A 12320-nucleotide genomic window follows, 5' to 3' on the forward strand; every position below is an offset into this window, starting at 1 on the left:
TTGTCGAACTTAAGCGTTCCTCACAGTTTCGTTGAAAAAGATCTAAAGACACTTAAGTTTTCCACATAATGATTTAAGTGCCTCCATGAGGGTCTTATTGACAGGGTTTAGGTTGTCAGGTCTTATAGACACGAGTAAATATTTTTTTTTCTTCCATATATTAAACTTAGGACAATCTTTTGTGGGTATGGTATGATACTAAAATGAGAAAACAACTTTTCAGATCGAGGTAACGACCCTATCTCAAAGGAGAAAAAAGTTCCATTGGTAACACCTATGAAATTTGATCCAAAATAACCTGAAAGTGAAAGTGCTTAAGTTTCGTATTTTATCCTCACATATGTGTCAAGTTCATCAAACTTGAGCATTCCATACAGTTTCGTTAAAAAAGATCGAAAGAAACTTGGATTTTTCGAGTAATCATTTAAGTGCTTCCATGAGGGTTTCATCGAAGGGTTGAGGTTGTGAGGTCTTATAGACACGAGTAAATATTTTTTTTCTTCCATATTTTAAGCTTAGGACAATCTTTAGTGGATATGGTATGCTACTAAAATGAGAAAACAACTTTTTAGATCGAGTTAACGACACTGTCTCAAAGGGAAAAAAAGTTCCAATGTTAACAACTATGAAATTTAACTCCAAAATGGCTCGGAAGCGAAAGTGCACAAGTTTCGTATTTTAACCAAACATATGTGTAACATTCATCGAACTTGAGCCTTTCTTATAGATTCGTTGAAACAGATCGAAAGAAACAAAGGTATTTCACATAATGATTTGGGTGCCTCCACGAGGGTCTTTTCATAAGGGTTGAGGTTGTGAAGTCTTGTCGACACGAGTAAATATTTTTCTTCTTCCATATTTTAAGCTTAGGACAATCTTTAGTCGATATTCTATGATACTAAAACGAGAAAATAACTTTTCAAATCCAGTTAACGACCCTATCTCAAATGGCCAAAAAGTTCCTATGTTAACACCTATGGAATTTGACTGCAAAATGGCCCGGAAGCAAAAGTGAATAAGTTTCGTTTTTTAACCAATCATATGTGTAAGATTCATCAAACTTGAGCGCAAGATTCATCAAACTTGAGCACTTCTTATAGATTATTTGAAAAATATCGAAAGAAACAAAGGTATTACACATAATGATTTGGGTGCCTCCATGAGGGTCTTTTCGACAGGGTTGAGGTTGTGAGGTCTTATCGACACGAGTAAATATTTTTGTTTCTTCCATATTTTAAGCTTAGGACAATATTTAGTGGATATGGTATGATACTAAAACGAGAAAACAACTTTTCAGATCGAGTTAACGACCCTGTCTCAAAGGGGAAAAAAGTTCCTATGTTAACACCTATGGAATTTGACTGCAAAATGGCCCGGAAGCAAAAGTGAATAAGTTTCGTTTTTTAACCAATCATATGTGTAAGATTCATCAAACTTGAGCGCAAGATTCATCAAACTTGAGCACTTCTTATAGATTATTTGAAAAATATCGAAAGAAACAAAGGTATTACACATAATGATTTGGGTGCCTCCATGAGGGTCTTTTCGACAGGGTTGAGGTTGTGAGGTCTTATCGACACGAGTAAATATTTTTTTTTCTTCCATATTTTAAGCTTAGGACAATCTTTAGTGGATATGGTATGATACTAAAACGAGAAAACAACTTTTCAGATCCAGTTAACGACACTGTCTAAAATGGGTAAAAAGTTCCTATGTGAACACTTACGGAATTTAATTGCAAAATGGCCGGGAAGCAAAAGTGAATAAGTTTCGTATTTTAATCAATCATATGTGTAAGATTCATCAAACTTGAGCGTTCCTTAAAGATTCATTGAAAAACATTGAAAGAAACAAAGGTATTTCACATAATGTTTTGGGTGCCTCCATGAGGGTCTTTTCGACACGGTTGAGGTTGTGAGGTCTTATCGACACGAGTAAATATTTTTTTTCTTCCATATTTTAAGCTTAGGACAATCTTTAGTGGATATGGTATGATACTAAAACGAGAAAACAACTTTTCAGATCGAGTTAACGACCCTGTCCCAATGGGCCAAAAAGTTCCTATGTTAACACCTATGGATTTTGGGTGAAAAATGGCCCGGAAGCGAAAGTGAAAAAAATTCGTATTTTCACCATTTATATGTGTAAGACTCTTAAACTTGAGCGTTTCCTTACAGATTCGTCGAAAAACATCGAAAGAAACAAAGGTTTTTCACATAGTCATTCGGGTGCCTCCACGAGGGTCTTTTCGTAAGGGTTGAGGTTGTGAAGTCTTTTCGACACGAGTAAATGTTTTTTTTCTTCCATATTTTAAGCTTAGGACAATCTTTAGTGGATATGGTATGATACTAAAACGAGAAAACAACTTTTCAGATCGAGTTAACGACCCTGTCCCAATGGGCCAAAAAGTTCCTATGTTAACACCTATGGATTTTGGGTGAAAAATGGCCCGGAAGCGAAAGTGAAAAAAATTCGTATTTTCACCATTTATATGTGTAAGACTCTTAAACTTGAGCGTTTCCTTACAGATTCGTCGAAAAACATCGAAAGAAACAAAGGTTTTTCACATAGTCATTCGGGTGCCTCCACGAGGGTCTTTTCGTAAGGGTTGAGGTTGTGAAGTCTTTTCGACACGAGTAAATGTTTTTTTTCTTCCATATTTTAAGCTTAGGACAATCTTTAGTGGATATGGTATGATACTAAAACGAGAAAACAACTTTTCAGATCGAGTTAACGACCCTGTCTGAAAGAGGAAAAAATTTCTATGTTAACTCCAATGGAATGTGACTGTAAAATGGCCCGGAAGGGAAAGTGAATAAGTTTTGTATTTTAACCAATCATATGTGTACGATTCATCAAACTTGAGCGTTCCTTACAGATTCGTCGAAAAGATCGAAAGAAACAAATGTTTTTCAGATAGTGATTAGGGTGCCTCCATGAGAGTCTTTTTATAAGGGTTGAGGTTGTGAAGTCTTAGGGACACGAGCAAATGTTTTTTTTCTTCCATATTTTAAGCTTAGGACAATCTTTAGTGGATATGGTATGATACTAAAATGAGAAAAGAAATTTTCATATCGAGTTAACAACCCTGTCTCAAAGGGGAAAACAATTCCTATGTTAACACCTATGGATTTTGGGTGAAAAATGGCCCGGAAGCGAAAGTGAAAAAAATTCGTATTTTCACCATTTATATGTGTAAGACTCTTAAACTTGAGCGTTTCCTCATAGATTTGTCGAAAAAGATCGAAAGAAACAAAGGTTTTTAAGATAGTGATTCAGGTGCCTCCATGAGGGTCTTTTCACAAGGGTTGAGGTTGTGAAGCCTTATCGACATGAGTAACTATTTTTTTTTTCCATATTTTATGCTAAGGACAATCTTTAGTGGATATGGTATGATACTAAAACGAGAAAACAACTTTTCAGATCGAGTTAACGACCCTGTCCCAATGGGCAAAAAAGTTCCTATGTTAACACCTATGGATTTTGAGTGAAAAATGGCCCGGAAGCGAAAGTGAAAAAAATTCGTATTTTCACCATTTATATGTGTAAGACTCTTAAACTTGAGCGTTTCCTTACAGATTCGTCGAAAAACATCGAAAGAAACAAAGGTTTTTCACATAGTCATTCGGGTGCCTCCACGAGGGTCTTTTCGTAAGGGTTGAGGTTGTGAAGTCTTTTCGACACGAGTAAATGTTTTTTTTCTTCCATATTTTAAGCTTAGGACAATCTTTAGTGGATATGGGATGATACTAAAACGAGAAAATAACTTTTCAGATCGAGTTAACGACCCTGTCTCAATGAGGAAAAAAGTTCCTATGTTAACACGTATGGAATTTAACTGCAAAATGGCCCGGAAGCGAAAGCGAAAAAAATTCGTATTTTAACCAATTATATGTGTAAGATTCTTAAACTCGAGCGTTCCTTACAGATTCATCGAAAAGATCGAAAGAAACAAAGGTTTTTCAGATAGTGATTCGAGTGCCTCCATGAGGGTGTTTTCATAAGGTTTGAGGTTGTGAAGTCTTATGGACACGAGCAAATGTTTTTTTTCTTCCATATTTTAAGCTTAGGACAATCTTTAGTGGATATGGTATGATACTAAAACGAGAAAACAACTTTTCAGATCGAGTTAACGACCCTGTCCCAATGGGCCAAAAAGTTCCTATGTTAACACCTATGGATTTTGGGTGAAAAATGGCCCGGAAGCGAAAGTGAAAAAAATTCGTATTTTCACCATTTATATGTGTAAGACTCTTAAACTTGAGCGTTTCCTTACAGATTCGTCGAAAAACATCGAAAGAAACAAAGGTTTTTCACATAGTCATTCGGGTGCCTCCACGAGGGTCTTTTCGTAAGGGTTGAGGTTGTGAAGTCTTTTCGACACGAGTAAATGTTTTTTTTCTTCCATATTTTAAGCTTAGGACAATCTTTAGTGGATATGGTATGATACTAAAACGAGAAAACAACTTTTCAGATCGAGTTAACGACCCTGTCCCAATGGGCCAAAAAGTTCCTATGTTAACACCTATGGATTTTGGGTGAAAAATGGCCCGGAAGCGAAAGTGAAAAAAATTCGTATTTTCACCATTTATATGTGTAAGACTCTTAAACTTGAGCGTTTCCTTACAGATTCGTCGAAAAACATCGAAAGAAACAAAGGTTTTTCACATAGTCATTCGGGTGCCTCCACGAGGGTCTTTTCGTAAGGGTTGAGGTTGTGAAGTCTTTTCGACACGAGTAAATGTTTTTTTTCTTCCATATTTTAAGCTTAGGACAATCTTTAGTGGATATGGTATGATACTAAAACGAGAAAACAACTTTTCAGATCGAGTTAACGACCCTGTCCCAATGGGCCAAAAAGTTCCTATGTTAACACCTATGGATTTTGGGTGAAAAATGGCCCGGAAGCGAAAGTGAAAAAAATTCGTATTTTCACCATTTATATGTGTAAGACTCTTAAACTTGAGCGTTTCCTTACAGATTCGTCGAAAAACATCGAAAGAAACAAAGGTTTTTCACATAGTCATTCGGGTGCCTCCACGAGGGTCTTTTCGTAAGGGTTGAGGTTGTGAAGTCTTTTCGACACGAGTAAATGTTTTTTTTCTTCCATATTTTAAGCTTAGGACAATCTTTAGTGGATATGGTATGATACTAAAACGAGAAAACAACTTTTCAGATCGAGTTAACGACCCTTTCTCAAAGTGAAAAGAGTTCCTATGTTGACACCTATGGACTTTGACTGCAAAATGGCCTCGGAAGCGAAAGTGAAAAAAATTCGTATTTTCACCATTTATATGTGTAAGACTCTTAAACTTGAGCGTTTCCTTACAGATTCGTCGAAAAACATCGAAAGAAACAAAGGTTTTTCACATAGTCATTCGGGTGCCTCCACGAGGGTCTTTTCGTAAGGGTTGAGGTTGTGAAGTCTTTTCGACACGAGTAAATGTTTTTTTTCTTCCATATTTTAAGCTTAGGACAATCTTTAGTGGATATGGTATGATACTAAAACGAGAAAACAACTTTTCAGATCGAGTTAACGACCCTGTCTGTAAGGGGAAAAAATTTCTATGTTAACTCCAATGGAATGTGACTGTAAAATGGCCCGGAAGCGAAAGTGAATAAGTTTTGTATTTTAACCAATCATATGTGTACGGTTCATCAAACTTGAGCGTTCCTTACATTTTCATCTAAACAGATCGAAAGAAACAAAGGTCTTATTGACACGAGTAATTATTTTTTTTTCTTCTATATTTTAAGCTTAGGACATTCTTTAGTCGATATTCTATGATACTATAACGAGAAAACAACTTTTCAGATCAAGTTAACGACCTTGTCTCAAAGGGAAAAAATGTTCCTATGTTAACACGTCTGAAATTTGACTACAAATTGGCCCGGAAGCGAAAGTGAATAAGTTTCGTATTTTAACCCAACATATGTGTAAGATTCGTCAAACTTTAGCGTTAGTTATAGATTCGTTGAAAAAGATTGAAAGAAACAAAGGTTTTTCAGAAAATGATTTGGGTTCCTCCATGAGGATCTTTTCGACAGGGTTGAGGTTGTGAGGTCTTATCGACACGAGTAAATATTTTTTTTCTACCATATTTTAAGTTTAGGACAATCTTTAATCGATATGGTATGATACTAAAACAAGAAAAAAAAAATTCAGATCAAGTTAATGACCTTGTCTCAAAGGGGAAAAATGTTCGTATGTAAACACCTATTTAATTTGACTGCAAAATGGCCCGGAAGCAAAAGTGAATAAGGATCGTATTTTAACCAATCAAATGTGTACGATAAATCAAACTTGAGCATTCCTTACAGATTCGAATAAAAAGATCAAAAGAAACAAAGGTTTTTCACATAATGATTTTGGTGCCTCCATGAGGGATTACTCGTCACGGTTGAGGTCTTGAGGTCTTATCGACACAGTAAATATTTTTTTCTTCCATATTTTAAGCGTAGGACAATCTTTAGTCGATATTCTATGATACTAAAATGAGAAAACAACTTTTCAAATCGAGTTAACGACCTTGTCTCGAAGGGGAAAAAAGATCACCTATGGAATTTGACTGCAAAATGGCCCGAAAGTGAAAGTGAATAAGTTTCATATTTTAACCAATCATTTGTGTAAGATTTATAAAACTTGAGAGTTCCTTATAGATTGGTTGAAAAAGATCGAAAGAAACAAAGGTATTTCACATAATGATTTGGGTGCCAACATGAGGGTCTTTTCGACAGGGTTGAGGTTGTGAGGCCTGATCGACACGAATAAATGTTTTTTTTCTTCCATATTTTATGCTTGGGACAATGGTATGATACTAAAAGGAGAAAATAACTTTTCAGATCGAGTTAACGACCCTGTCTGAAAGGGGAAAAAAGTTCCTATGTTAACACCTATGGAATTTGAATGCAAAATGGCCCGGAAGAGAAAGTGAAAAAAATTCATATTTTAACCTATTATATGTTTAAGATTCATCAAACTTGAGCGTTCCTTACAGATTCGTCGAAAAAGATCTAAACAAACAAAGTTTTTTCAGATAGTGATTCGGGTGCCTCCATGAGGGTCTTTTCACAAGGGTTAAGGTTGTGAAGTCTTATCGACACGAGTAATCATTTTTTTCTTCCATATTTTAAGCTTAGGACAATCTTTAGTGGATATGATATGATACTAAAACGAGGAAACAACTTTTCAGATCGAGTTAAGGACCGTGTCTAAAAATGAAAAAAAGTTCCTATGTTAACACCAATGGAATTGGACTGCCAAATGGCCCGGAAGCGAAAGTGAAAAAGTTTCGTATTTTAACCCAACATATGTCTAAGATTCATAAAACTTGAGCGTTCCTTATAGATTTGTTGAAAAAGATCGAAAGAAACAAAGGTTTTTCACATAATGATTTTGGTGCCTCCATGAGGGTGTACTCGACAGGGTTGAGGTCTTGAGATCTTATCGACACGAGTAAATATTTTTTTCTACCATATTTTAAGCTTAGGACAATCTTTAGTCGATATGGAATGATACTAAAATGAAAAAACAACTTTTCAGATCGATTTAACGACCCTGTCGCAAAGGGAAAAAATGTTCCTATGTTAACACCTATGGAATTTAACTCGAAGATGGCCTGGAAGCGAAAGTAAATAAATTTCATATTTTAACCACTCATATGTGTACGATTCATCAAACTTGTGCGTTCCTTACAGATTCGTCGAAAAAGATCGAAAGAAACAAAGGTTTTTTCAGATAGTGATTCGGGTGCCTCCATGAGGGTGTTTCCGGTAGGGTTGAGGTTGTGAAGTCTTATCGACACGAGTAAATATAATTTTCATCTTAGGACAATCTTTAGTGGATATGCTATGATATAAAAATGAGAAAACGACTTTTCGGATCGAGTTAACGACCCTATTTCATAGGGAAAAAAAGTTCCTATGTTAACACCTATTGAATTTCACTTCAAAATGGCCCGGAAGCGAAAGTGAATAAGTTTCGTATTATAACCCAACATATGTGTAAGATTCTTCAAACTTGAGCGCTCCTTACAGATTTGTTGAAAAAGATCTAAAGAAACAATGGTTTTTCACATAATGATTTGTGTGCCTCCATTGGGGTTTATTCGTCAGGGTTGAGGTTGTGAGGTCTTATCGACACGAGTAAAGGTTTTTTTTCTTCCATGTTTTCATCTTAGGACAATCTTTAGTGGATATTCAATGATACAAAAATGAGAAAACAACTTTTCAGATCGAGTTAACGACCCTGTCCCAATGGGCCAAAAAGTTCCTATGTTAACACCTATGGATTTTGAGTGAAAAATGGCCCGGAAGCGAAAGTGAATAAGTTTCGTATTTTAACCAAAGATATGTTTAAGATTCTTCAAACTTGAGCCCTCCTTACAGATTTGTTGATAAAGATCTAAAGAAACAATAGTTTTTCACATAATGATTCGGGTGCCTCCATTGGGGTTTATTCGACAGGGTTGAGGTTGTGAGGTCTTATCAGCACGAGTAAAGGTTTTTTTTTCTTTCATGTTTCATCTTAGGACAATCTTTAGTGGATAAGCTATGATACAAAAATGAGAAAACGACTTTTCAGATCGAGTTAACGACCCTGTCCCAATGGGCCAAAAAGTTCCTATGTTAACACCTATGGATTTTGAGTGAAAAATGGCCCGGAAGCGAAAGTGAAAAAAATTCGTATTTTCACCATTTATATGTGTAAGACTCTTAAACTTGAGCGTTTCCTTACAGATTCGTCGAAAAACATCGAAAGAAACAAAGGTTTTTCACATAGTCATTCGGGTGCCTCCACGAGGGTCTTTTCGTAAGGGTTGAGGTTGTGAAGTCTTTTCGACACGAGTAAATGTTTTTTTTCTTCCATATTTTAAGCTTAGGACAATCTTTAGTGGATATGGTATGATACTAAAACGAGAAAACGACTTTTCAGATCGAGTTAACGACCCTATCTCAAAGGGGAAAAAAGTTCCTGTGTTAACACCTATGGAATTTCATTGCAAAATGGCTCGAAAGCGAAAGAGAATAAGTTTCGTATTTTAACCCAACATATGTGTAAGATTCTTCAAACTTGAGCGCTCCTTACAGATTTGTTGAAAAAGATCTGAAGAAACAATGGTTTTTCACATCATGATTTGAGTGCCTCCATTGGGGTTTATTCGTCAGGGTTGAGGTGTGAGGTCTTATCGACACGAGTAAAGGTTTTTTTTCTTCCATGTTTTCATCTTAGGACAATCTTTAGTGGATATGGTATGATACTAAAACGAGAAAACAACTTTTCAGATCGAGTTAACGACCCTGTCCCAATGGGCCAAAAAGTTCCTATGTTAACACCTATGGATTTTGGGTGAAAAATGGCCCGGAAGCGAAAGTGAAAAAAATTCGTATTTTCACCATTTATATGTGTAAGACTCTTAAACTTGAGCGTTTCCTTACAGATTCGTCGAAAAACATCGAAAGAAACAAAGGTTTTTCACATAGTCATTCGGGTGCCTCCACGAGGGTCTTTTCGTAAGGGTTGAGGTTGTGAAGTCTTTTCGACACGAGTAAATGTTTTTTTTCTTCCATATTTTAAGCTTAGGACAATCTTTAGTGGATATGCAATGATACAAAAATGAGAAAAGAACTTTTCAGAACGAGTTAACGACCCTGTCTCAAAGGGGAAAAAATTCCTTTGTTAACACCTATGGAATGTCACTGCAAAATGGCCTGGAAGCGAAAGTGAATAAGTTTCGTATTTTAACCCAAGATATGTGTAAGATTCATCAAACTTGAGCGCTCCTTGCAGATTTGGTTAAAAAGATCTAAAGAAACAATGGTTTTTCACATAATGATTCGGGTGCCTCCATTGGGGTTTATTCGACAGGATATAGGTTGTGAGGTCTTATCGACACGAGTAAAGGTTATTTTTTTCCATGTTTTCATCTTAGGAAAATATTTAGTGGATATGTTGTGATACAAAAATGAGAAAACAACTTTTCATATCGAGTTAACGACCCTGTCCCAATGGGCCAAAAAGTTCCTATGTTAACACCTATGGATTTTGAGTGAAAAATGGCCCGGAAGCGAAAGTGAAAAAAATTCGTATTTTCACCATTTATATGTGTAAGACTCTTAAACTTGAGCGTTTCCTTACAGATTCGTCGAAAAACATCGAAAGAAACAAAGGTTTTTCACATAGTCATTCGGGTGCCTCCACGAGGGTCTTTTCGTAAGGGTTGAGGTTGTGAAGTCTTTTCGACACGAGTAAATGTTTTTTTTCTTCCATATTTTAAGCTTAGGACAATCTTTAGTGGATATGGTATGATACTAAAACGAGAAAACAACTTTTCAGATCGAGTTAACGACCCTGTCCCAATGGGCCAAAAAGTTCCTATGTTAACACCTATGGATTTTGGGTGAAAAATGGCCCGGAAGCGAAAGTGAAAAAAATTCGTATTTTCACCATTTATATGTGTAAGACTCTTAAACTTGAGCGTTTCCTTACAGATTCGTCGAAAAACATCGAAAGAAACAAAGGTTTTTCACATAGTCATTCGGGTGCCTCCACGAGGGTCTTTTCGTAAGGGTTGAGGTTGTGAAGTCTTTTCGACACGAGTAAATGTTTTTTTTCTTCCATATTTTAAGCTTAGGACAATCTTTAGTGGATATGGTATGATACTAAAACGAGAAAACAACTTTTCAGATCGAGTTAACGACCCTGTCCCAATGGGCCAAAAAGTTCCTATGTTAACACCTATGGATTTTGGGTGAAAAATGGCCCGGAAGCGAAAGTGAAAAAAATTCGTATTTTCACCATTTATATGTGTAAGACTCTTAAACTTGAGCGTTTCCTTACAGATTCGTCGAAAAACATCGAAAGAAACAAAGGTTTTTCACATAGTCATTCGGGTGCCTCCACGAGGGTCTTTTCGTAAGGGTTGAGGTTGTGAAGTCTTTTCGACACGAGTAAATGTTTTTTTTCTTCCATATTTTAAGCTTAGGACAATCTTTAGTGGATATGGTATGATACTAAAACGAGAAAACAACTTTTCAGATCGAGTTAACGACCCTGTCCCAATGGGCCAAAAAGTTCCTATGTTAACACCTATGGATTTTGGGTGAAAAATGGCCCGGAAGCGAAAGTGAAAAAAATTCGTATTTTCACCATTTATATGTGTAAGACTCTTAAACTTGAGCGTTTCCTTACAGATTCGTCGAAAAACATCGAAAGAAACAAAGGTTTTTCACATAGTCATTCGGGTGCCTCCACGAGGGTCTTTTCGTAAGGGTTGAGGTTGTGAAGTCTTTTCGACAGGAGTAAATGTTTTTTTTCTTCCATATTTTAAGATTTTGGACAATCTTTAGTGGATATGGTCTGATACTAAAATGTGCAAACAACTTTTCAGATCGAGTTAACGACCCTGTCTCAAAGGGGAAAAAAGTTCCTATGTTAACACCTATGGAATTTGACTGCAAAATGGCCTGGAAGCGAAAGTGAAGAAGTTTCGTATTTTAACCCAACATATGTGTAAGTTCATTAAACTTGAGCATTCCTTATAGATTCGTTGAAAAAGATTGAAAGAAACAACCGTATTTCACATCATGATTTGGGTGCCCCCATGAGGGTCTTTTCAACAGAGTTGAGGTTGTGAGGTCTTATCGACACGAGTAAATGTTTTTTTTCTTCCATATTTTAAGCTTAGGACAATCTTTAGTGGATATGGTATGATACTAAAACGAGAAAACAACTTTTCAGATCGAGTTAACGACCTTGTCCCAAAGGGGAAAAAAGTTTCTATGTTAATACCTATGGAATTTTACTTCAAAATGGTCTGGAAGCGAAAGTGAATAAGTTTCGTATTTTAACCCAACATATGTGTAAGATTCATCAAACTTTGGTGTTACTTATAGTCTCGTTGAAAAAGATTGAAAGTAACAAAGGTTTTTCACATAATTATTTGGGTTTCTCCATGAGGGTCTTTTCGACATGGTGAGGTTGTGAGTCTTATCGACAAGAGTAAATGTTTTTTTTCTTCCATATTTTAAGCTTAGGACAATCTTTAGTCGATATGGTATGATACTAAAACGAGAAAACAACTTTTCAGATCGAGTTAACGACCCTGTCTCAAAGGGAAAAAATGTTCCTATGTTAACACCTACGGAATTTGATTGTAAAATAGCCCGGCAGCGAAAGTAAATAAGTTTCATTTTTTAACCAATCATATGTGTACGATTAATCAAACTTGAGCGTTGCTTACAGATTCATCTAAAAAGATCGAAAGAAACAAAGGTTTTTCACATAGTCATTCGGGTGCCTCCACGAGGGTCTTTTCGTA

This window comes from Cucurbita pepo, chromosome LG07, assembly GCF_002806865.2.
Source record: "Cucurbita pepo subsp. pepo cultivar mu-cu-16 chromosome LG07, ASM280686v2, whole genome shotgun sequence".
NCBI classification, from domain to species: domain Eukaryota; kingdom Viridiplantae; phylum Streptophyta; class Magnoliopsida; order Cucurbitales; family Cucurbitaceae; genus Cucurbita; species Cucurbita pepo.